Below are 26,934 nucleotides of genomic sequence, written 5' to 3' on the forward strand. Positions count from 1 at the left end.
TAAATAGAATGCATTGGAGCAGACTCACTCCAGCAACCTCACTGTCACATGTATTCAGCGTCACTGCAATTCAAAATGGCAACAGAGGTGCTTTGGTTAAAACCACTGTTTTAAAACATGGATGTTGAATACACAAGACACTCCAGGTGCATTAATTGGAGCAGCTCCCGAGAGCTGCTCTACATAAAATGTCCCCCACCCTAGAGCACGTATATACGACACCCTTAGAAACCAAGTGATTAAAAAAAGGGGCATGAGCTTTTGTAGGCAGGAGCCTGCCTTGAATGGACTAATAGAAAAAGTTATATAGAAGGGAAGAAGACAGGGGGAGGGCACACTGCTAACAGAGTGCTCCTGCTTTATCTTGTACAGAAAGAAAAACTAATTCAAAAATAACAGCAATAAATAATAAAAGAAGCCAGCAGGGTAGGGTTCACCCAGGATTTTCTGGATATTCCCTTTGACCACTAGGCTAAAGTCTGCTGTCAAAAAACACATGGGCAATTCTCACTGACTTCTAAAAAAGGAAACAGTAGCAGCAGAGATGCATCGGTATCCTGTTAAGAAAGAGGTAACTAGACAATGTGCTGGATTGACACAGTGGTACTGCTTAACAGAGTGAAGAACCTACCTTATGTCACTGGTAACAAGGCATTTCACTATAAATCTTCCCAGACATTTACTTTAACAAGGATTTTTTTTTTCCTGGTATAAAGAGCTTGAATGGAATTTCACCACTGACAATAGGCCAAAATGAAACCAGATGCAAATGCATGCATCTCTCCACTCTTGTCAGTTGATTCCCCCCTCAGTACAGAAGTAAGCTGAAATGGTTTTACTTCAGCTGGTTCTTTCTGGAGGAAAAAAAAAAAAAGGACCAATGCAGAAAAGTAAATTACTGGGTTTGGTTGGGTGAAGGTATGTTGGGTTTACTGATGCGATGTTTTCCCCAAGGTCCTAAGGCTATATTTCAACTCTGGCTGACCGAACTAAGATAATGGATTAAGACACATTACCTTGTTGATAGACTATTCCAAACTGGTATAGCTGCCTTCCTTAAACTTACCTCAAGGACTTTGAGGATTTGTTTTCTTATAGGTTTTTAGTGGACCTCAGGTGATGAGGATTTGTACTGTTTGCTTTGGTAATCTCTAATGCAGAGATTCTGTTGTTTCCTTTATTAGTTACATGACTAAGTGGGCTAAAGATTGAAGAAAAATTAAATCACACAAAAAGAAAACTAGGAAATAGAATTTCTTCTTTTTCCTGCACAGAATATTACAAAACTGGGTATAAAAAAAAATCCAGTTTTAGAATCAGGCTGGTTCAGAAAATAATTACTGAAACCCCAGTGGTAGAGAGTTCATTTCCTTCTCCTTTCATGTCAAAGAGGAAACTTTCTATGAGTTTACTGTAATGCAGTGTTTGTCTGTAGCAGCAGCAGACTGACCTTATCCAGCCATAAACAGAAATGTAGGCAGCCCACTCAATCACTAGTTCACTATTAGGAAATTACATAGGAGAAAAGACACAACAAAAAATTCAAAGGGAAAAAGAAAGACATCAGAAATGGTGGGAGTGAGTGTGCATGCTTAAATATGAAGCTAGTACAGAAGAACATGCACCCATACCAATGGATATGCAAATTCTCAGCAGGCTTAAGTTAGCATAACTCTCACCTCAACTGGGCCACATCAATTTACATTAATTGAGAACACAAAAGAAGTTAAGACCAATGGTTACAGAAGCATTCACTCATTTTGAATGCCCAGTTTATCTTCAAATATAGTGTGAAGTAGCAGTGAGCTGCCAATTCACACTTAACCTTACTTCACTTTAACATCTCCAAGCAGACAAACTCTAAACAGGCTTCTAAAGGTAAAAGCATCCTAAATGAGACTATTTAAAACCAGTCTCTTCAGAAAATTCTTTCTATGTTGCATGAGTGTGCAAGAAGCACAGGCTGAGCCCATAGGCAATGTTCTGTGGGTATATGTGATCATCTTTCATGATGCTAACTAAATAGTTGGAAAAATTGTTCTTTGCAAGCTTTCAGGCATAAACACCCTTCAGGCTGAGCTCATGGCACCTACTGGGGCTCCCTGCATTCCTCCATTCATTCCATCTAGCTCCCTGTATGCTGCTTTTTTATGTGCCCCCACTACCTTAAGCAAATAAGTGCAACTATGATTTCTCTCCATTTGCTTGTGTTCCCACCTCCTGTATCTTAGTAACTCCCAGGTTTGGAAAAACACATCTCAAGACATTACACTCTGTAGAGACGTTGGGCTGTGTTGGATGGGAAGCAAAGTTAAGCCAGAAGGTGTTCCTAGCAGTGTTGATGTGTAGATGATTCTACACCTGGTCAAAGCTGCTAGGTCTGCTTACCAGATGCAAGGGGCTATTTTTCTCATTCCAGTTTTCCAGTGTTCACCAAACATCAATTGGTACGTGCCCATGCGTGCCGAAATTGTTTCTTAAAATTTGGAAATCTGATTGGCTGTAGTGTTCACAAGTCGGTGCATCATACCAAAGCAAGCAAATGGCACTGGGCAAAGTAAGACATTGCTTCAACACATGGGGGGGGGGGGGGGCAAAGGGGGGCCATGTGCCCTCCCAAGACTGACTACCACCAAAGCCGACTGCCTGCTCATCACCCACCATTTGCCACCCCCTCCCCCACACACACCACCAACGTCACCACGATCACCTGCAGGCAGTCCCCACTCACTGCGGTCATGCCCCCACCGCCAACACCACTGCCTGTGGGTGGCCGCTGTGTGCTCCGCCCCGCCTGAGGAGGCACATCTCCTTCATGCATTGTTTGCTCGGTCAGAAAGGGTTCCTCAGTATATATGAATGGGGCACCCTTCAGTAGGAGGCTGACATTGCATGTACATGCTAAAGGCCTAACCTCACCCTTGGATCCATAGGGAACTTATGGGCACATCAGTTGCAATCAGCAAACTGCAGAAGTATACATTGTGACAGAAGGCCACCTTTGTTTCTCCCCATAAACTCTGCTCTATGACAATTTGGTTAGGATGAGCCCAGCAGAGGATACACACCTTACCCTATCTCTTTAGGTAATCTTAGCTGGATACATTCCTAAGGGAGGGGGGACACCTGCTCCCACTTGCCTACGTGACTGGCATCACATACCTGGGTGAGGGGCTTGCTCCCTGGGGTGCTAGGAACTGCCAGTTTGCCCAGCAACTAGTGATGCATTTCAAATTGGTTGGCTGACAGCCAACAGGTGCTGGCCTCCGTTGGACCAGGTAAATGAGGTCACAAGGGCTACACAAGTTAAGGACTGCCCAGGAGGAGGGGTAGTAGCCATGAGGAAGACTCAGAGAGAGAAGAGCTGGACCATCTGAAACTTGTTCTCACTCTCAAAACTCATGATCAAGGAACTGCCTGCCTCCAGAGGGAATCTCCAATAGCCTCTGGATGATACTTGTAAGATACCCGAGATCGAACTATATATATAGCTCAGATACATGATCAAAAGCTACCCAGCCATGCCAGTTTGCTCTATGGGATTTCTTTGATATTGCTCTAACTTGTACCCCATTCCAACCCTACTCCTTGTAACCAATAAAGTTATCCTTTGTACCTAGCACGGGAGACTTATTGGGTGTGGGTCTAGATTATGCCTTGGGGCCCCCTTGGTTTGGCTGACTAAGGGAGACCACTACTTGTGCTTCTGACTGAGGGAAGCATCCTAAGTTCTTGAAGTGAATCAAGTACCCTCAAGGGCTACTAGGCCTGTGTTTCCCAGGGTGCACATAGCCAGAGTCAAGCCCATCCCTGGGTGGTAACAGCGAAACCCCCAGGCTAGCAGGTGTGCATTAGGAAGGGGGTCGGCCAGACATGAGGCACCCTGAGAGGCACTCAGAGCCTGGAAGGTGGTCGGGTGCAGTGAGGTGGGTGGCTCAATGCAGGAGCACCCCCTACTGGCCTGCCATACACATTATTCCCATTTGGAGCCACAGGAAAGGCTGCAGTTCAGCAAAGCACTTTTAGGTAGTGGAAGCATGCACATGAGCATTCTCTGTCACTTCCATGGGACATACTTAAAAATTCTACCAAATCTGGGATCTTAACTTGCATAGGGCTCCCTCAACCTCCTGAGCAACTCTGCTCTATGCAGAACAGGAAGGCTCAGAGACCCCTGTATCATGAACCACCATGACTTAAGGACAGAATTTCCCACCCCACCCACCCCATGTTTTTTCATTACATGTAACAATCTACCACAGTACTAACTTTTATGTAACTGATTTATGCTAACCTGAACTCCTGTGAACATTGTCTTTAAAATACTTAGACTGTGAAAAGTGGGGAAAAAGAAATCCAGTTCCTCTGCACTTTTAATGAATTAGCTTAAGTCATCTTTCTCCCCTTTCTGTTTACATTATCTACAAACTTTTGTACAGTTGATTGTATCGGCAGGAATATCTGAAGAAAGCAAAACTGAAAGCTGCACACAAGACTTGTCAGAGTTTATGTTTGCTCATGAATGTATGTGCTGGAAGTCTCTGTGCTTTAATCCAAACAGGAAATAGAAACAATACCATATGGTCTATCTGACCACTAAGAACCTTACAAGCTAACCATGTTAATACTGATGGCTTACAGAAGATGGTTCAATCAATCCACAAAATGACTGACTAGTTTTGAATACTAATAGATGTTGGAAAATTGTGATATGTTCACAGATATACCACAAACTTGCTTCATGGGAAAATTTATTCATGGTGAATTATTCACTCAGCTCATATAATTACTCTTTCCTTTTCATCTCACCCTATTGAGAAATGGGAGAGAAAGTTTATATAAAGAAAGAAAGTATGTAACATTGAGCAAGAAGTGTACTAAAGATGCAAGTTTCAGAGATTGATTGTTCAGTTTGAGATTACTCAGAAATCTCTTGAACAGTTTGCAAAAATAAGCAAACATCTCATGTAAGCTGCTGGAGTATGGAGAATTGTACAAAAATCAATGCCCGTATTTTGTAACTACAGAAGTTGGACATGAGATGCGAGAGAGAAAGATATGCCTTTTATATAGCTTATCCTGAATGACTAGAGTAAAATTCTCATTGACAGCAAGGCCCCTTTATACCATCTCTGACAGTATAAAAGGTCCTTATACTTGGTGTAAATGTAATTTTCTTCAGCTAGGTAAGGGGAAATGAGAACTGGATACATACAGTGCATCTGTCCAGGATAATTAGACCCTAGCAAACAAAATTAAGGAAAAAATGCACCCTGGAAAATCTGATCATATAGGACAGTTTGGGAATTTGGCTTTCATTTATCTGAGAAGAGCCTAAGGGTACACAATAAGTTTGGAAAGGACTCATTTTCAAAACACAAATTAAAATAAAAATCAAGTTAGTGCCTAAGTCAAATGTCAGACTGCACCATCCAGGAAAAAAAATAAAAGACAATAAAAATTGGGTGTCAGCTACATTCTGAAGATGTGAAATTCTGAAGTGACCCACATGATCTGTCATCTATATGGACTGTTATCTTACTGAAGTGTCATGACTGCCATCCTACTGTCATCTACATAATGTTTCTTACCTCTACATGTGCAGGTCAAGGTGCAATGGAGTCTAGCATGTGATCCATACAATCATGCCTCCTGACATGCCACATGTTCATGGCAGGAGGAGTGATTGTGTGAATTGCACAGTAGATACCATCACATCATCTTGTCGGTGCAGGGGGAGCCAGATCCCTGCTGTGGAGTGATTGGGGCACCTTGAAGCTGGGAGCCCTGTCAATTGATGCGACTCAGCTGCAGGGTATGCACTACTGCAGCTGAGAGCCAATGTCAGCTGTGAGTTCCCAGGCTCAGACATGCATAGGGCCCCCCACAGCTGGGAACTCTGATCAGTTGACAGGAGACACAGGCCACACATGCAAATTAAGACTGGATAGAAACTAGCTACAAAGTTATTACACATTTTCCAGCAATAACTTTATGGCTTGTTGGGCCTTTTTGAGGTGCCACAGTTAATTTGCATACCTAGCCAGTCTAAATTAATTGTGCCATTAACAAGGTAATTATAGAATACATGTTACATGTACAGGGGACCCGAGTAAACTCTCCTTATTAACTGGAAGATAGCTAACGTGGTCCCCATCTTCAAAAAAGGGAAGAGAGAGGACCCAGGCAACTATAGGCCCATTAGTCTTATCTCTATCCTTGGGAAACTCTTTGAGAAGATCCTCAAGGAGCACATCTGTGATGAGCCGGCTTCAGGGTTGATGCTCAAGGGCAACCAGCACAGTTTCATTAGGGGCAGGTCATGTCAGACCAACCTGATTGCCTTTTATGATCAGGCACAAAGGTAACGGATGCAGGTGTCGCTGTGGACATAGTCTTTCTAGACTTCAGCAAGGCCTTTGACACCGTCTCCCACCCCATCCTCATTAATAAACTAGGCAACTGTGGCATTGATGCCTACACAGTCAGATGGATTGCAGATTGGCTCAAGGGTCGTACTCAGAGGGTGGTGGTGGACGGGTCATATTCAACCGGGGGGGGGAGTGGGCAGCGGAGTCCCCCAGGGCTTGGTCCTTGGGCCAGCACTGTTCAATTTCTTCATCAGCGATTTGGACAATGGGGTGAAATGCAACCTGGTTAAATTCGCTGATGATACCAAAATTTGGGGCGAGGTGAGCACGCTAGTAGGGAGGGAAAGACTGCAGCAAGATCTGGATAGGTTACAGGAGTGGGCTAACATAAACTGGATGCATTTCAGTACTGACAAGTGCAGGGTGCTGCACTTAGGCAGTAGAAACCAGCAGCACACTTATAAAATGGGAAACTCTCTTCTTGAGAGCACGGAGGCAGAAAGGGATCTTGGAGTCATTACTGACTCCAAGATGAACACGGGCCGACAACGCGAGGTCATGGTCGGCAGGGCTAACTGGACCTTGTCGTGCATCCACAGGTGCATGTCAAGTAGAGCCAAGGAGGTGATCCTCCCCCTCTACACGACGCTGGTCAGGCCACAGATGGAGTACTGCGTCCAGTTCTGTGCACCCCATTTCAGGAGGAATGTGGACAACACTGAGAGGGTTCAGAGGAGGGCCACCCACATGATCCAGGGACAACAGGGCAGACCCTACACTGAAAGACTGCGGGACCTAAACCTGTTCAGCCTTCACAAGAGAAGGCTGAGGGGGGACCTGGTGCCTGTCTATAAACTCACTAGGGGGGACCAGAAGGGTTTAGGGAGACACTGTTTCCCCTAGCACCCCCTGGCATGACAAGGAACAATGGATGCAAATTATTGGAGAGTAGGTTTAGATTAGACATCCGCAAGAGCTACTTCACAGTTAGGGTGGCTAGGAGCTGGAACCAATTTCCAAGGGAAGTGGTGCTGGCTCCTGCCCTGGGGATCTTTAAGAAGAGGCTTGATGCCTACCTGGCTGGACTCATTTGAGTCCAGTTTCTTCTCCCGCCCAGGCGGGGGGGGGGGGGGGGTCACACTTGAAGATCTACATGGTCCTTTCCAACCCTACTTCTATGATTCTATGATTCCAAAGACACTGCAATAATAAAAAAAAAAAAAAAAACTCACCAGTGCCTTGTAACAAGGCTGGGGTCCCAGGGATGGCCATGCTGCCCCTGGTGGCTCCATTTCTAGGCCCCACTCTGCCCCTACAGCACCTTCCCATCTCACCTGCCATGCCTTGATGATATTATAATAAATATGATGGCTGCCCACAGATTTTTGCAATGCCTCAGTCCAACTGGACCCCACCAGCCTGCACCTGTTGCCAGGCTCCTCACCAGGCTTCACTAGTCCTTAGGCCCATCACTGGGCCTTACTCCTTAACTGTGCCACTGGAGGGCACCTCAAACCTTAAAAGCTAGTTGTAAGGCTCAAAATCTTCTTGTACACCATGCTCCATGCCTCGCAGGTGTTCCCGTCATCACTGCTGGGGCTTCAGCCTCCACCCCTTTACTTTAGCTCAGTCTTCTAGCCTGGGCACACTGAGGTACTAGCTCCAATTCCTCCTTTCCATTTACTAGGTCCCCAGGCCTCTGTCTGCCAGACCCCTGGCCCCCATGTGCTCATGCCCCTCTCGAGTGTTGGGCCCCAGGCCCCTACTTGCTGGTGCCCCTCTTGGGCACCAGGCCCCCAACCTCCTTTTGCTCTGTGCCTCACACTATGCCAGTTCTGGGCTCAATACTCACTAGGGCCTTGGCATGGCAGACAAGGAAGTCCTGGCAGGGCTAAAGACATGTGTGCCCCTCAGGCACTAATGGGACCTCTGTTTATCTCCCCCCTTACAGTCCCAACCTAAAACCTCCAGTGTAGACACAACATACATGCAAGCCCCCCTCCCCACAGGCTATAACAAATAACAGCAGAAATGGCCCTTTGCCCCTTTAAGAGGGCAAACTTTCTTTCACCCCTTGTGCCAGTGTACCTCCCAGCACAGGCTCCTTGTGAGCTCCACAAACCTCAGTGTTCCTGCAGGCAGCAAGACCTGCCATGTAGTGTCCCTGGGTTGCTGGAGCTCCTGGGCAGGAGCTCCTGACTCTGCCACTGACAGAGCGAAACTGGCTTGCAAACCCAAACCCAAGGTTTGTATACACCCAGGACTCTGCCTGTGTCTGGCCAGCAGGCCATTTGCAGGTGCCTGCTAATCGCCTAGTGGCCTGTTGCCTCAGCAACCTGCAACTACTGTGCTCTATCTAGCCTGCAGCGCTCCCTAGATGGACTGCCTTAATCTTAAAAAGTAACAGGGAGCCCCAGGCTCTCTGTTACTTGTCTCTAGATGCTTTATAGTCAGTTCACAGAGTACAGGGCAACCTGTACACCAACCATAGATTCATTTTCACCTTGCCTCAGGATTCACATAAGATCTGAGCACTCTGCCCTCAGTAAAGTTTAGAAGTGGGAGATGTTCTGAACTTTAAGGACCAGGCACAAGGAAAGACTTAATGGGTATGTCTACATGTGCAAATAATCTGGGAGCAGTTTACTCTTGAGGTAAAACAACTGGACAGTAAACTCTCCCAGGTATGCATCCACATGTGTAGGGATGCAGAAGCAGATTTCCTGCTCCTAGCAACAGACCGCTTCTGCTCCCTGCAATGGGCCCGTCCAGCAGCCAGAGCTCTAGGCTCTTCCTGGGTGCTAGCCCAGGAGACAGCTGTCCCTTGGCAGGGGCTGGAACATTGTCCCTGCCTAGGCTCCAATGGTAGAGCCTGGCCCAGCACCAGGCAGCAATGTCTCCCTGCCCTTGCAGCAGGGAGCTCCCAGCCCCTGCTCCACAACTGTGAGGCCTGAGCTAAGATATCCTCATCTCCCAGAGCCAGCTCTGCAGTTGCAGGACCAGCACTGGGAGATTAGTTTCCCAGCCCTGGGCCAGTAATCAGAGCGGGAGCAGGGAATTCCCTGCTGCTGAGGCAGGAAGACATTGTTCCCTGCCCCCATGAGCTGCTAGCTGCCGGGGCGGGCTCTGCCATTGGAGCCTGGATGGAGACAATCTCCCACCCCTTGCTGCCCAGAAGAACATTAGCTCCCAGTCATACATCTACACATGCACTACTGTGCAGTAAGTAATTTCAAATAAAATCTACTACATGCATTTACAGGTAGCAAATTTACTCACAATTAGAACCAATTACAGTGCAGTAAGTGTCTGCATGTGTAGTTCCAGATGCTTACTGTGTGATAATTAGCTCTACTGCACAGTAAAGCTAATTGTGTAGATGTACCTAGTTCCCTCCAAGTTAGTTATCAGAGTGCCTAACTTTTAGGCAACTGCCCCCTTGCATGGAATCTAAAAAACTCAAAGTTGCACTGGATATTGAGTCTAGATGTGTATCAGAAGAGTTAGGTACCTTAGAAAGAGGATGCAAAAAACCTGCACACTGAGCGGGGGCAACCTAAGCTAACCAACAGAAAAACCTTAAGCACAGTCTGGATATTTTTACACATGCAAGCAGTGTTGAGTGCTTTGAGAAGTGCCCAGTGCTGCATCCCTTGTAGTTGTGTAAGTGACAAAATGCTCATCAGCGCTGAGAAATGGCGGTGGCATTTCACAAAGCACATCAGAGGTGCTTTAGTTCAGTGCACAGAAAATGGCAGCAATGTGCTTTTGATGTGCATTTTGCCACTTACAAAACAGCACACAGCGCAGCACAGTTTGCCACAGCTCATGTGTGGAGCAGACTCAATTAACCAAGTCTGCTCCAAAACAGCAGATTCCAGTGCACCATGGGACAGAAAAGTATGTGTATAAATACCCAGGGAAACTTCACCCCCTTGGGATTTAGAGCTTGGAATCCATTTCTCAGGGCAGATGCCTACACGTATTCTTTCAAAGGGCAGGACTCACTCCTTTTAAAACACAGATGGAGAAAGATGAAGAAAATATGGTGGTGCTACTTGCATCTGCCTTTTAAAGAATAACCTACTAATTAAAAAGTATATATCCAGCAAGGACAAGACTTGGGTTCAGTTCCTTCCTCAGGCTTACAAGATTCAAACTCACATTTCTACTCCCCCTTCCTTCAGCAGAAGTGCCTTAACCACAAGACCCTAGGCTAAGCTGAGTATGTGCAGAGACTACTCCTTTCAAAGCTGAGCCACTGTACAGCAAGGCATGCAAAAATCCTAGGATCCAGCCCCTGCTCCCTGGACTGTTTCTACATTTTATGTCAAACAATCATTAGATAAAGACAGAAATAATCTCAGTTTATGTTTCTGAATCGGTGATTGTGCTTGCTATGCACTGTGCTGAATTCAACACTGTCAGTGCATGTTACACATGCTACATCTACTGGATCAGGTTCCTCAGTGGACATAAGATTCAGAAATTGTTAGGGGCTGGAAGAGACCTTGCAGATAACCAGGTCCAGCCTCCCCACCCCCCAGTTCTAGGCAGGAAGACAACTGGGGTTAAGTGACCCCAGCAAGGTGACTGTTCAGTCTCCTTTAAAAGCCTCCAGGGTAGGTGACTACACCACCTCTGGAGGGAGTTTATTCCACAGTCTGGACACTGACTGTGAAGGAGTTTTTCCTGGTATAAAGCCTGAAGCGGCCTTCCAGGAGTTTGTATCCATTGGTCCTAGTCTTCCCCTGGGGGTGCCCTAGTGAACAGCTGTTCACCAAGCTCCTGGTGCACCCCTCTGATATAGCAGTAAGCTGCTATCAAGCCCCTCTCAACCTTCTGTTCTTTAGGCTAAGAGGCCCAGGTCCATCAGCTTTTCCTCATATGGCTTGCCTTGCAAGTCCCTGATCATACGGGTGGCTCTTTTCTGGACCCTCTCAAGTTTTTCCATGTCCTTATTGAAGTGTGGTGCCCAGAACTGGACACAGTACTCCAACTGCAGTCTTGCCAGTGCCGAGTACAGCGGGAATATCACTTCCTTAGTTTTACACAAGATGCACCAGTTGATGCATGCCAGTGTGTTGTGTGCCCTTCTGACCACTGCCTCACACCAACAGCTCATATTCACGCAATGCTTAATCAATACCAGGAAAAACTCCTTCACAGCCAGGGTGTCCAGACTGTGGAATAGCCTTCCTCCAGTGGTGGTGCAGTCACCTACCCTGGAGGCTTTCAAGAGGAGACTGGACAGTCACCTTGCTGGGGTCACTTAACCTCAGTTGTCTTCCTGCCTAGAGTGGGGGGGAGCTGGACCTGAGAATCTGCAAGGTCCCTTCCCTACGGTCCCTTTCAGCCATGGTGCAAGTCAAGCTGTCACTACTCAGCCTGTATGTATGCTGAGGGTTGTTTGCCCGGATGAAGCACCTTACACTTGGAAGTGTTAAACTTCATCTGGTTCTGGTTTGCCCAACTCTTGAGCCTGTGCAGGTCTGCCTGTATCTGCAACCTATCTTCTGACATGATCACACTGCCCCATAACTTGATGTCATCCGCAAACTTGGCCAGCAAGCCTTTCATTCCACCATCCAAATCATTGATAAAGATGTTGAAAAGCACCAGTCCAAGCACGGACCCCTGAGAGATGCAACTCGCTACTTCGCGCCAGGATGACACAGATCCGTTCATGAGAACTCTGGGTCCTACCCTGTAACACATTTCCCACCCACTTAACCGTCAAGCAGCTGAGCCCACATTCTCCCAGTTTTCCCACAAGGATATCATGGGATACTAGATCAAAAGCTTTTTGGAAGTCTAGGTATATAATGTCTACCTCATCTCCCATGTCCAGGTGGTGAGAGACCTGATCACAGAAGGAGATGAGATTGGCAAGACAAGACCTACCCATGACAAAGCCATGCTAGCTGTCATTCAGAATCTTACCTTCTGGGAGCATATTGCACGTAGATTCTTTAATGAGCTTTTCCAGGATTCTCCCTGGGATAGAAGTGAGGCTGACTGGCCTACAGGTGCCCAGGTCCTCCCTCTTCCCCTCCTTGAAGATGGGCACAACGTTGGCCCTCTTCCAATCTTCAGGGATTTCTCCTGTGTGCCATGAATTCTGAAAGTTTTGCCCGGGGTTCTACGATGACCTCAGCCACCTCGTTCAGCACTCTTGGATGAAGTCCATCCGGTCCTGCTGACTTATAAATGTCTAGCTTTTCTAGTTGGTATTACACCCACTCAGCATCCACAGTGGGGAGGCTGTCATTCCTGACATGCCCCTTATGAGCCTTTCCTCGCTTGTTTTCCCCCTTGGTCCAGTGAAATACTGAAGCAAAGTACACATAGCTGCTGCCCTGCCTATTTTCGGGATCCCAGTGACCAGGACAGTTGTTTGCTTGTGCAGAAGGAAAACTACAGATGTCTATAGAGCTTTCATGTCAAATGTTGCTTTAGTCTGCAGGGTTTCTGGTTTTTCATCTTGGACTTAAGATAGCATTTAGGCAGGCTAAGTGCCTAAGTCCATGTTTGGATCTGGTTGCAAAGAGCTATGGCTGCACCAACTGACTACCAGTGCCTCTACAATTTATGCTGCAGGTCTGTCCTGTAAAAGAAAATATTAGTGATTATGTCATTAAAAAATTATCATAAATCTAGACACAAAATGAGGCTAAACTAATGTTGTATCAACATTGAGGTTTTTTCCTGCTTCGCAACTTCTGAGCAATAAACTTTGCAATCTGAACATTATTAACCCTTTTGTAATGCAATTTATTATATACAATTCATTCCCAGTCAGGCTAATAATTTTGTTTTAAATATCAAACCAAGTATATAGCAAAATACTTAGTTCACTTAGATGTGACTGTTTGGGGGATAGATCCAAGTAAACATTTGGATTCTTTATTGCCAATAGCAGCATTTATGCTTGTAACTTTCAGTGTTGAATAAAACTTAACATTTTTTGACAGGAGCAGACCACAGTAGTGAATCTGAAATAAGGATGATCCTCTTTAACAACTATCCCCTCTGAAAATAATTAAAACAAAAGAGATTAAGCCATAGGAAGATGGTTTTCCCAGTTTCGTCTCTAAAGGGGCCACTCAATCAGAAAGGTGAGCCTGGTCAGCAAGTTGCCTGACAAAACGTTTTGAAATATTAATAATGAGCAAAATCTGGGGCTGCCCCTGCACTCTCAGGCCACGTACACACAAGAGTGGACATTTGGTTCCCTGGGGACAACTAGCAGCAACGCACCTTGTGCCGCTGCTAGTTATCTCCAGGGAATGCCTGTGCCACATGCCCTCTGGTGCGTAGCAGGTTACCCTGGATGTGGTACAGGAGGCTGAGGCCAGCCCTACCTGGGGTCCTGGGAGCACCCTGGAACTGCAGTGGTGATCCTTTTGCTCAAAGCCTGGCTGGAGCGTGGCTTTGGCCAGCCAGGCTCTGGTTTTGAGTAGCATGCACTGCCCCACTTCTTTTTGCACAGGTTATGACCCCTTGCTGCTGCTCCCTTTCAGTGTGGAGAACAGCTGAACGTGCAGTGTCTGCAGCACCACATACTGCATGGCCACACTAGTCTGGATGTGGCCTTAGGGATAAAACATAAGGGGATAGGGATGTGCGAAGGGCCCCATTCAATTCAGATTCATTCCAAACCAGGGACAGTGATTCGATTCATTGATTTAGATTTGGCTGAATCTAATTAGGGACAGTGATCCGAATCTGAAGATTCGATGCAGATTCGGAGAATCAGCAATTCAGACATGTCACAGGCATCTCTCTCTCCAGATGAATGGCCAGGCCGCACCGAAATGGCAGAATGCTAGGCCATAACACGGGCCTCTGGACAGGTGACCCATCACACTCACGAGGCGGGGAAGTCAACAGCATCAAACTGCTAATGAAGCAGGAAGGAAATTGCAACATAACTAGCTAAGCAGAAAACAATGAGGGGACTGCGGTGAGGAAGGGGCTATTGATGAGTAAAAACAGAATGCTGGCAGGAAGGTAACACAATTGGCCAGTAAAGATAAGTAAAAAAGAGTGAGGGTATAAAAAGGTAGAGCCACAAGGCCCTGACAGGGGAAGTTCGAACCGTAACTTCAAGCGCCAAAGGGCCCACGGACTGATCACCCACAGGGTCGCCCCGCCCCCCCAAGCGCCGCCTCGGGTTGTTCTTGAGGCCTCTGCAAAGAGACTAACGTTCCCAGACACGAAGCTGCTCCTTTTGTTTGCTGTAGTGGTAAGCGTGCATGTAAGACTGTAGCCATTTATGTTTGTATTTGTCTGTCTGTCCTGTAAGAGACATGAGCTGTTGACCAAGTCTGGATCTAGGGTCTTGGCTAGCCACATCAAGGTTGTCCGTGATCTTGAAAGCAAGGGGCCTCGACCTGAACTCCGTTACTCAACGGACATAATTTCCCATTTAATTGTTTGTAGTTATTTTGATTGATTATATTTTGATTGTTAAATGACCTTTTAAGAAATATGAGCTGTTGATCAGGTCTGAGACTAGGGCCCTGGCCAGCCGCACCAAAACCACTCATGGTTTTGAAAGCAAGGGGCCTTGACCCGAACCTCGTGACCCAACAGACATCAGCTTTGATTGTTCAATTGTATGTTGTCATAAATTAGTATTATATAGGAAATCATTTGCTTGAGTTGTCAATATTTTATAGGTTAAAGCCAAATAAATATTGCATATTAATCATAAACTGAGTCCTCATTGGCGTCAGCCCACCAACCTAGCCACAACTGGGCATTTTCAACCTAGTGCAACAAGACGTAGACACAGATTTAAAAGTTTTCCTACACACCTTGGAGGTAGCAGGCACAGCTTGTGATCGCTGGAATGCTGTGGTGCATGGAGCACCCCACAAGAGTATAGGGAGGCCCTCCACATGCTCGGTAGCGAACTCGCACCCCCCCAGCTTGACAATCAGCCACAGGTACCCCCCCAAACCCATACCCAGGAAGCACCAGTTGCTGAGCCAGAGGTAGGAAGGGGGGGGGGGGGGACAGTACGCTCCCCAGCAGACCCATAAGTGCCTCTCATCCACTTCTGGGTCTACTGCCGAGCACACTGGGGAGGCCCCCATGCTCCTGTGGGATGCTCCATGGGCCTCAGCATCACAGCACTGACAAGCCCCCGCTATCTAGAGGTATGCCAAAAAAACATTTAAAGCTGTCTCTATGTCTGAATTGATTTGGAGGGTTCCGATTTGACTCAGAGATGAAAGGGTCCTCTGCTTAGATTCAGATTCAGCCATGAATTGAGCTGAATCTCCACCAAATCGAATCAGGGACTGAAGCTTCGCACAGCCCTAATAGGGGGCACCAATATACATGCCCTAAACCTGCTACTTGATTAATCATCTAATTAGCATGCTCTAGCAGCCTTGACATGTCCCCATTCAGTATTCAGTGTCCCCATGTTTCAAAATGGCGGTGGAGGGTGTTTTAGCTAAAGCTCATTGAATAAGCTTCAGTTAAAGTGCCCCCACGCCATTTTGAAACATGGGGTGCTGACTATACAAGATGCTTTGGGTGCTTTAATTAGAGTAAGTCCCAAGAGCAGCTATAATTTAAGCACCGCCACACCAAAGCATGTGTAAAGATGCCCAAGGTAACCATATAAGATAATATAAAGCCTAGGACACTGCCCATCCTCCTGCCTCCACCACTGCTGTAGGGAGTCAATGGCCATTAAGGACCCATTGTTCTTCACTTCTCAGGTGTTAACAATCACCTATGAGTAACAATTAGTATTAACCATCATTCCACTAATCAAACTAACTTATTTTAAGGCAATTTTGCTGTCTGCTAGGGCTTCCTATTTCACAGCTCCTGTCACTCTGCCTCCATGCCCCACCCAGGGTGCTCATTTTAATTTTCACTGGCCAGCAGGGACTGGCCTCCAAAATCCAGGACTGTCCCAACCAAACTTGGACACATGGTCACCCTACCAAAACATCACTAGGAAGCAGAAGGAAGAGTGGAGGAGGGGACTACCAACTTGATTCAGCCAACATAGTGTTCCTTTCAACCAATAAAACAGCTAAGTAACATACAACTCTGATGACCAAGCATAAACACTAAGAAGGGCAGTTAATTCACATTATATATAAAAATAGTCATTTCCACAAAAAGCAATGAATCCACAGAATATGCGACTGAGCATATGGCTCACCTAGGAACAGGGTAATTGGTAGCTTGGTCCCTAAAAAGGTCATCATGGAACATTCAGTCCAGTATAAAATGATAGTATCAGTCAAAAAAGAGTCAGCAGGAAACCTTTTACAACTTTTGTATTCTTTTTTAAGTTGTAACAGTCTGTGAAACATGGGGCACTTTTCTTTGAGTCAGCTAACCAGCTTATTACTGCTGTTTTAAGTAACCACAGAAAGCCATTATACACTTATGTTTCTGTAGGAGGGTAGGAGATGTTGCCCTCAAGTTTGTCAGGGGAGGACTCGTCTGCCACGACTTATGATGGGAGAAAAATAAAATTAATACCTTCCCCAATGAAGAACCCAATACAATGCAGTTAATTTTTGGCCAGTTACAAAGATTCCTTTTTATTGAACAATTCCCTCAGATACATAGACCAAAATAGGTGCCTGTCTTTTTAAGCAGCTCTCTGCCACTTTTCTTGCATCCCGGAGCCAGCTCCTGAACCCTGCTCTTTACTCCTCCACATTTCCTACTCCCACTCCCCCGTCGGTGTCCCAGCAAATACCTTCTCCCCTGTAAGTAAGGATTCCTTTCTCACTATCAGGAGGGGAGGAGGGAATCCAGCTGTGCCTTGCTCACCAGGCCATGTCCTCTTTGCCTGACTGGGCATCCCGTTTTGGTTGTGGCTCATTCTGGGTTGTGCTGCCCAATCCTCCACACAGCCTCTCTTGTCTCCATACCCCTGGGGGCAGCTACTCATTCTGAGAAGTTTCCTTTTATGCCCCCCTCCCCCTCCCCTTGCTTTGCAGGTTTGCCTGTGAAAATTTAAGTAATTAATAGCTGGTGTCAGCTTTTCCTCAGCCACATTATGATTTCTTTTTTCCCCTTCTGTTATTTATAATAAAAGATCTCCTTAAGTTCTACTCTTTGCCTCCCTGGTTTCAAACTATTTATATATATGGACAAAAGATTGTTAGGAATACCTTATCTTATACTGAATTAATCATTATTCTCCCTCTCTCAGGCTTATAACCACATTACCTGAAGACTTTCGCCTCCACCTGTCTTGTATAATCTCCTTCTACCTTGTTGCATCTTCACCTATCCCTTCCAGATCAGTTTTTATGTTATCTTCCCATTGTAGCCTTGGTCTACCTCCAGATTTGATACCCCCCACCTCAGCTTCCAATCTACCTCACATGCTTTCTCTCATCAGTTTTCATGATATGCCCTGCCCATTTTATTCTCTGTGCTCTTATCTTGCTTCAGACACTGGATCTTTTGTAAAAGTCCACAAGCTCTTGACTACGTCTTCTCCATATTCCATTTTCTTGTGCTACACCAAATAATTTTCCTTAGCACTTAGTTTTCATATACTTCCAGTCTTTTTCCATTTGCCTGTGCCTCTCCAAAGACATTCCCACTTTGATTTAATGAAGTGGCTAGCATGTCTCTATAACCCCAAGAGCTAAAGTCAATGATAGCATGGCATAGCTACCAGCCTGGCCTCCCATGCCAAACAGATTGAAGGGTAGAGCCCAAACTAAGAGGAATACCCTAGTCCTCCAGAATGGGGTTTGAGCATGAGGCCAACCACCTCACCCCATTAAAAAACCCCTAAAATTATGAAACCCAAACTAAAGTCTTGGACACTTCTACATCAGATTATTATTGTATTATACAACGATGCCCAACTCTCATAGATCAACTTTCTGCTGACCCTCACTCGTATGATCTCTATAGCTGTTATCAGCAGGCTTGGCACAATTTGATTTTTTAATCAATAAAATAGATAAACTTAGATTTCACACCACACTCACAGACTACTGGAAAAACATTTCTATCAGTAATAATCAACATTTATAAAAAAGGGACTGTAACAGGGAACCCTGGCCCCTGTCACTAGACAATAAAGACAGACAGACAGAGGGATAGAGGGGTTGAAGAGGAAAACAGTGGGTGACCTAATGACTTGTCAATTAAGCAATTAGCTGCTCATTCACAGGTGCTGAAAGCAGCTAGAGATAACAGGCCTGTAGCCTCCCATGTCACTCTTGCTCTTTCTGGCCTTTCAGACACCCCTGGTCCCCTTTCTGGTCAACAGCTTGTCATCCGGGCAAATGCCATGGAGTTCCCCCAGGGTTCTCATCTGCCACATCTTGTTGCTATAGATTATTATTGGGAAGATGTTTTTAAGTCCTGCCTCCTCTGGTTCCCTCCTCCAGTCTTACCATCCAGTTTCCTGTTTTGGGGCTCCACCTCCCCTACACCCCACCTTACGCCAACCACAGATATTAATTCCAGGCCACGACTAAGAAAAAGTCCACTCATCATGGTAAAAGCTTTAGCCCTCTTAGGTTCAGAAGTCCAGTTCAGATTATGTGGGGAGGCACCTCACATTAGCCAAACCTGCAATTTACCCATCCCTGGTTACCTTGCTGCCAGGTACGCTCCCTTCTCTCTCTGGGTTGGACTCACAGTAGACTAAGATTCTTCTTCTCTCTCTCTCTCCCCAGGCTCACTGCTGTTCCACTCCTGGCTGGCTGCGTCCAGGATCCAGGGCTCCGTCCCAGGTAAAGACTTAGGCTCGGCTGAGCCTATGTTGTCTTAGCACGTCCCCTCCTGGGACTGCCACCACACACTTTTGTTGGGGCTATAGATAGATCCTGGCTTCTCTCGGCCTTCCAAAGGGCCAACTTCCAGTGCTCCCCTATCATCTTCCAGTGGAGTTTTCACTCCCCTCCCAGGGGGCTGGCTGGCGAACTGGCATCGGCACGCCACCATAAAGCAGGTCCACACCAGTGCGAGTGCCCACACCGGCTCTCCCACAGCCCACTGTGGCTTTTCTCCTTTTGGTCCTGGCACAGCATGTTCTTTTGCAGCAGCCCTTCTCTCGCCATGTTTCTGGTGCCCAGCGGCATCCCGACAGTTCCACACTTCTCTCAACTCCCATCTCTCAGGTAAGTTTTCACTTGTGGCAATATCCCCACCACAAAGCTACTTCCCAAAGCCCAGACAGAGGATGAGGAAGGAGTATTGGAAGTTCCAGCCTGGTAGCAGCAGGGTCTTGCCTAGGTCAGGCTACGCTGGCTAAGCACAGGGAGACTGAGGGTAGCTACCACCTCTCCCTATGTTTCCAGAGCTCTGGGAGTGCTTCTGCTCTCCTCTTATGGTCCCTAGCCGCCAAGCTTTTTCCTTAGGAATAAACAAAATGATTTAAAGCAGGTATGATTTACTGATTTATGGATATTTACTTCTTATATTTTGACATTTGATTTTATAATGTTTTTAACAGTATATTGTCAATACTAAATTGTCTGCTCCCTGCACACTTAATTTTGTGCAATCCTGAAAATTTAAAAATCAATACAAATCAAAATAAATGCTTAAAAATAAACATTGATTTTTTTTTAATTTTTTACTGTGCCTTCATTACACTACAAACACTAAATCTTCCTGGCTCCATTATAATTACCTACTACAAATCATATATGCTTAACCATTCAACTGCTTCACTCTAGTGGCAGGTATTGCATTGAAAGCTATTCATAACAAACTGAACAAGCAATAATATCTTTATAATCCACATATCTAAATACATCTATAATCCATACACATAAAAGGCCTAGTTTTCTATATGGCTCCAACTTCTAGGATATTCTTTTAAAACTATGATCAGTCATCTGTGGAGTAAACTGTGAACTTGAGAAGCTTGAATTATGCAGCCAAACACCAAAGCATATCCATGTGCTCCTTGATTCAAAAGAAAAATATTGTGAAAACAGCATTTCAAGGACTAGGACATGTTGCATGCTTCTCAATAATCCTGAGACTTTACAACGGGCTGTCACCCTCAATGGGATTGCATAGGCTATATCAGGATAGAATCTGGCGTTAAATGTTCAGTTACGATTACATTTTACCAAATATTAAACCTCTCTTAGGAAGATACAAACACTACATATTTCCAGCCAGCTGAACCAGTTAACCACTTGTTAGACTACTGAAAAAAGCTACTGACCTAAATACAACCAGAAAACCATTTTTCCCTATATTTTAGCTCTGCAAGTACCAACTCTACTTCTTGTATCTGTGAACATGCTACCCCAGAACAGCTGTATGTTCTCAAAACATCACTGAAAACCTTACTTATAGCCACTAGTTTTCAGGCATCCAAATAACCCAGTCATCACCCACTCTGTGCTAGTTAGTACCAACATTGAAACCCTGCTGTTTTTTTCTCTTCATAAATCACAGAGTTGCATAACAGATATTCTTTAAAACAACTCATTACACAGCTCAGGAAAAGCCATATCACTTGCTTTTTCTCTTAGCCAAAGCCAACATCAGACTTTCTTTATACAACTTCCTCTTGCAGCCTTTTTGGCTGTATATTCCTTTAAAGCAATGTTTCTCTACCCATGGGTTGTGACCCAAAAGTGGGTTGCATGAATATATGACAGGGTCAAGAACTTTAAAAATGGATTCTCCTTTAAAGGAAGAATGTGGGGAAACCGTGGGTTTTCCTTTGCAGGCTGGCAGAGTTCCAGCCTGAGAGGGACTGGTTGCTTCCCCTCCCCACATTCCCAAACACACCCCACCCTTCCCCACACACTGGGAGGCTGGAGTCTGGGGGTGGGGAAATCAGTGCGTCAGGACTGGCCATTGATATTGACAAATGGGTATCAACACAAAAAAGATTCAGAACCACTGCTTTAGATTTACACTTCTCTCATCCTAAGTGCTAGGAGCACCTTTAGTATGGACTAAGAAAATATAAGTGCCTTCTGCATTCTAGTCTTTCCATGCCACTGGCTTCTGAGAGGGCTAAACGGTTGCTCTGCTTTAAAGAAAAACATACTGAATCTACCTGATTCAGCACAACCCGAGAGCTCATCTAGGGAGAAGCACTTCTTACCACATACAGGCTGAAAACTGTATATCTAAGACTAAATATCCACTCTGAATCCCCATCAGTCACCACCTTGCCAAAGGGATTACACACACGTGCTACAATCTCTTTTTAATAGAAAGAACTTTCCTTTCAACCCAGTTTGAAAACCAGCTTTAAGTCTCTTATTCTGGGCACCCATACTCTGTGTCACTTTACATTTTGAATATGTAAGCTATTATTTATTGAATTTCTTAATAGTCATTCGGGTCCCCCATCCACATTCTCATCTTTCTTTCTGTTTCTCTTCTCTCTCCACTCTATTGCTTCTTTTTTTTTTTTTCGGTTTACTTAATTTAGCAATTCAAGCCATAAATAAAATTTAAGGCTCACAGTTGCAAAAAAAAAAAAAAAAAAGATACACATGAAGTAAGTTCATTGACTTCTGCAAGTTACTCTGGATTTATACAGGTATGAGAAACACCGGAATTTGGAACTTACAGTTTATTAAAAATAAATAGTTATTTCTGTGTTCAGTAGCAATAAGCTTACTTTTTCTTGTCGGCCTAGCCCAATACCCACAGAAGTCAATGGAATGACTCCCATGAAACACTAGTTTAGTCCCCAAATCTGCTAATCAAGTTCTTCAAGCACTGATACTATTCACGTTACATTTTAAGCTTCATAATTGTATGGCATTCACTATTAACTATATAAGCACCATTTTTACAATCATAGGGTTTTCATTTACACAACATGAAAAAAAAAATACTGGTTTTGTTTTAATGTAATCGAAAGAATCAACTTTAAATACAAGGCCTTTAGAAAGAGACCCACCTTTAAATGCAAAGAACAAATATTTGCATTACCTATTTATACTAAAATATGCAGAAATTTCTAATGTATTCGGCCAACTTATAAAAATTTATGACTTCTTCAAATTGTTAACATTTTTTTAACACACAGCATTATTTCAGCTTTGTGAAGAGCTCAATAACAATCTTTCTGGTCTGGAAAAAGGGAAAGAACATTATAATAAAGAATGCAGAATAAATAAAAACAAAACAGTACAAGCCGTACATCCATGTATACAAAGACAACTTTCATGGTGAGTTATAAACAATTATAACAACACAATGTGCTGCATGTTGATTTCACCAGTGAAAAGAAAAGAATTTCTCTAGTTATTGAAGACTTTCCTGGCAGAGTTTCAGAAAAAAAAAATCTGACATTCTCCCAATCTGACTTCTGTGCAATGCAAGTCATGCACATTTTAAACACCAATGAATAATGCTGCCATTCTTCTATGAACTGTTAACAGCTGTAGAAACTATTATAGCCTGCTTAAAAACATGTCTCTGTAGTCAATACTCTCCAGACACTTAGCAATACTAAAGCTATTCCTGGGGCTGAACTAGAATTACTATGTGAATACAAAGTTTAATTTATGTTGAAATGAAACAACAAAACATCTGATCTTTCCTTTTTTTAAATAGCCATTCATATAAACACAAGCATCAGTGGCATAACTAGAAAGTGATGTACTAAATTTACAGACATTTGACAAAAAGGAGACCACCCACCTTCAAGAAGAAAAGATTTGCCAGGGATTGCAAGATCTCTGGAGAGAATGCCTGGTACTTTCCTGCCTAACTTCCTCCTCAGTCCCATGAGGCAAATGTCTCAAATGTTTCAAGTTCTCTGAAAGACAGAAAAGTGATCATCAATCTAACACTGTATCTTGGCACTGTTCACTGCCAGCTGCTCAAAGATTCAGTGGATTGTCCAATAATTGCTTCAGATTCATCCAATCACATGCATGTTCCCCCACATATTGAAGCATGTGTAGGAACAGGAGAGATGCTGGAGCTTTCTTTGACAACTCTTGAAGGATGACTTGGAAAAGATGGAAAAAAGACATAGGTAAGGCAGGCAGAAAAAGACAAATATGAAAATCCTTGTATGTTCTATACATTTACATACATCATTAAATTTGTGTAGTAGCTTGGCATACTTAGAACCCAGTCATAGCTTGTCATGCAGCTGAGTCCCCCATTGTTCTACCCTCCCTGGTCAACTCCTGAAATTCAAAAAATATAAACAAGTAAATCAGATCTGTAATTCCCATCATATCTGGGGAAAAAAAAAAGATTACTTTGAATAGTAATGATAACTAACAAACCAAACTATATCATTTTCTAAAGGAAAACTGCATACCACACACAAATGTTATTTATCTTGAAGTCTGCTCAGTGCTTTTGTCCATGCAAATGATGTGTGTACCTCACAAGCATCAGCCCAGAATCATTTTAACCAATAGTGTCTGTTAGAACTGTGCATGACACTTACACACCCTTCTGCTCCCTAGAGTGAGGGCATAAAAAAGGTACAGCAGCCATACTTCCTATTCAGTCCCTCTACTCAGATAAGGCCTCCAAAAAAGGATTCCAAATCAGTGTGGAAGGAGGGTGGGTGGTAGATAGGACCCATGTAGACATATGCATCCTGAAGAACGTTGGTTACTATAAGTAACCTCTTTTTCAACCCATTTCCTGTAGATATCCCACTGTAGGTGAGCAACCAGCAGATATGCTTTAAAGAAGCTGAAAATAGGCAGTCTTTGTGTCTAAATAAGAACTGGAAAAGAGGCCTGCTAAATGGCATCTGATATAGAAGCTGTGACAATGTAGCAATGTAAGTTATAAATAAAATAACCCTCTAGAAATAAGCCACAGAATGTGACAAAGACCCAAGAGTAGTGTGTCCTGACATAGAAAAGGCAATTTGTTTATAAAACATGAAAACTTAGCGCATGCACCACTTAAATATTCCAAGGGCGGGCTAGTTTTTAATCAAACTGCAGTTAGGCAATAGGTCCTTCACTGGTAGATGCATCTGAACTAGAACCTCACAGAATTTAGATATTAGTTGAATGACTGGGCAGATGTTATACAGCAGCCAAATTAACTTCAACAGCCCACTTGCTTTAAAGACAGTAGGAACAATAGTGAACACCAAGAGTTGAATACAAGTCTAAACCAACCATAAAGAAAAATACTTCCATAGCATTTGATACGTCCTTCTGATACAGCTCTGTGCAAAAGATTTTGATATGCATCAGAAAGTCCTGTATCCCCCCTGTCCCAGAACTCAGCAAGCTGGTCTCTGAGCTGCTAAATAGATGTAGAGGCTCTGGATCTGGATGTAGCACTAGGCCTCAGTTCTATGCAAGTCATTTTGTAATCTTATAATTCAGAGATGGCTCAATTACTAGGTACATTAGGGTGGCACATCAGAACTGACAGTGATGGCTGATACCATCATTTTCACCTGAGCTTTTTCCTGGCATATCTTCTTAAATGGAATGGAAGAAAAGGGCTTGAACTGGGTTCTCTCTCAAAAAAAATAAAGTGCATATGCTCCAAATAACACATTTATTCCTCTAATTTTCACAATAAACCTTTTAAACTAGGTAATAGCTACAAGGATGTCCAAGGACACCCTGGGCTCTGCCTTGCTGCTATAGATGACAAGAAGGAACTGAGTGGCAGCTGGGACTGTTTTGTCATTTGTGTCTTCATTGTACAGGGTCTGAGGGTGTATAGGCACAGGAGCAGCCCAGTGAATGCTGCTGGCTAAAACATTCTGTGCTCACATGTACATGACACATGCAGCTACATGGACAAATGCTCAAAGGAAAAAACAAATAGTTAAGACTGAGTTTCAATGAGAAATGAACATCTACAGCTCCTTTTGACTGCTCAGTACTGCTGAGCCGAGAAAGAACCAGATCACTGGCAAGTCAATGAATAGGTACTCAGAAGCTCTAGGTTCAGTTCTCAGTGTTGCCCCAATTTGTTTGCAACCTCAACCAACCCATCAAGTCTCCCTCTTTTATAAATGGGCGTAACAATGCCTTTCTTCTACCCATTGTTCATTTATATGGGTCTTTAGATCAAAGCTCTTCAATGTCAGAAATATCTATTACAGTGGGTTTGTGCAGTGCCTACAGAAGGTAGCCCTTGATCTCAGTTGGGTGCAACTGCAATACAAATAGACTGCAATGAAAATTATGAAAATCAGGCTCTTTCATTTACACAAAATTCCTAGCACACTAGGGCACTACAAAATGGTCAGTCCAAATCCTTCTGAAGCAGGGGCTGCAGCCCAGCTTTCTCCTGCCACATTTAGGGTAGCTCCACTTAGCAAAGAAATATAATTTAAAGGTCCCAATTCAGAAATCTGGTTATTCCCTTACTTAAATACATCCCTTGTCAGGAATTGACTTGAACACAGATGCTTTCCTAAAGCAAAGCCATAGTGAGTCTCTATGCGGGACATACAGAGTTCCTGTATTTTAGTTTTAATATTAATACATATCTATATCCATCTATATGAGCAAGAGTGCGAGCAGACCCAAGCAGCTGTATGTTTGTTTATCTTTCAGAATCGAAGGATTGGTCCTTAACATACTCCCAGGCAAAACAGACTGGAAAGAGACTTTTAATGCATCTCATACTACTCAGCAGCTAATTGTTTTTCTTTCAAATGTTCCGTTTTTATTTCAACATTTATGTTGGAATAGTTTCTGAATTAACAGAGGTTATCCACATCTGAGTTTATCATATCTGCGATATCATATCATGATACCAGTAAACAGATTCACAAATCAACAAGCATTATGTATATGTATTTATACATCATTTGTCATTGTAGTAGGAGTTTATTTACAGCTTTTGCCAAAACAATAAATGTAATAAAATAAGATTTATAATTTATATTTTTTGCTAAAAACATACAGTAGGATTATACATTCTACCTGTTTACCGTAAAAAAGAACATCGTTTGTCATTATAGCAGAGGGTTATGCATATCTGCATATATATTTACACATGGCTAACACCACCACTAATACTGTACAGATTGACTAGTAACACCATGTTGCTATCACACTCAGTCTGTCGGTAGCCACTACTTTTTGTAACAAGCTGCAATAATCCTGGTGGCAGTAATCTATGAAGCTCTTACTACATAGATAATGTGACAGTGGCTATCATCTGCAAGAAACAGTCATTATAAAAGTTTGAGCTTTAAAATTATGTTGTAAAATGATATATTAACTAATTTAAATAATAATCATGCATATTTTACAGAAATTCCTTTGAAGACAAGACACGAGGATCAAAACAAAAAAAATCATACAAAACATACAAGAAAGGGGTGTACGAGACATGAAGTACTTGTGTTGTGCTGAAACGGGTATCTCTTTATTCTTGAGAAGGAAAATGAGCTGGAACCTCTGCCAGGATCAGAGTATGCCTCATGCAACTGAGAAAGAGTGGGCAAAGAAATCACTAAGCTTTCTCTGTCATATTGCATCTGTGCTGGCCAGAAGCCACTACAGCCCCTGAGATCATTTAGAGCAGCCTCAGGTTTTTCCTATCCTGCACTATGTTGCCCAGGGCCCCAGGAGATCACATTGGCTCTGGTCAT

General features: G+C 43.9%; 1 long non-coding RNA gene across 1 annotated transcript in view; it reads right to left on the bottom strand.

The window, feature by feature from the left end:
- LOC149859765 (uncharacterized) overlaps positions 1-23,801 on the bottom strand; it is a 117,541-nt gene extending 93,740 nt beyond the window's left edge. The window contains exon 1 of the long non-coding RNA XR_016443579.1: positions 23,025-23,801. This is a non-coding gene — a long non-coding RNA (uncharacterized LOC149859765). The remainder of the gene's footprint in view (positions 1-23,024) is intronic.
- Positions 23,802-26,934: the final 3,133 nt, after the last annotated feature.

This window comes from Crocodylus siamensis, chromosome 7, assembly GCF_052110815.1.
Source record: "Crocodylus siamensis isolate JL-2025a chromosome 7, ASM5211081v1, whole genome shotgun sequence".
NCBI classification, from domain to species: domain Eukaryota; kingdom Metazoa; phylum Chordata; order Crocodylia; family Crocodylidae; genus Crocodylus; species Crocodylus siamensis.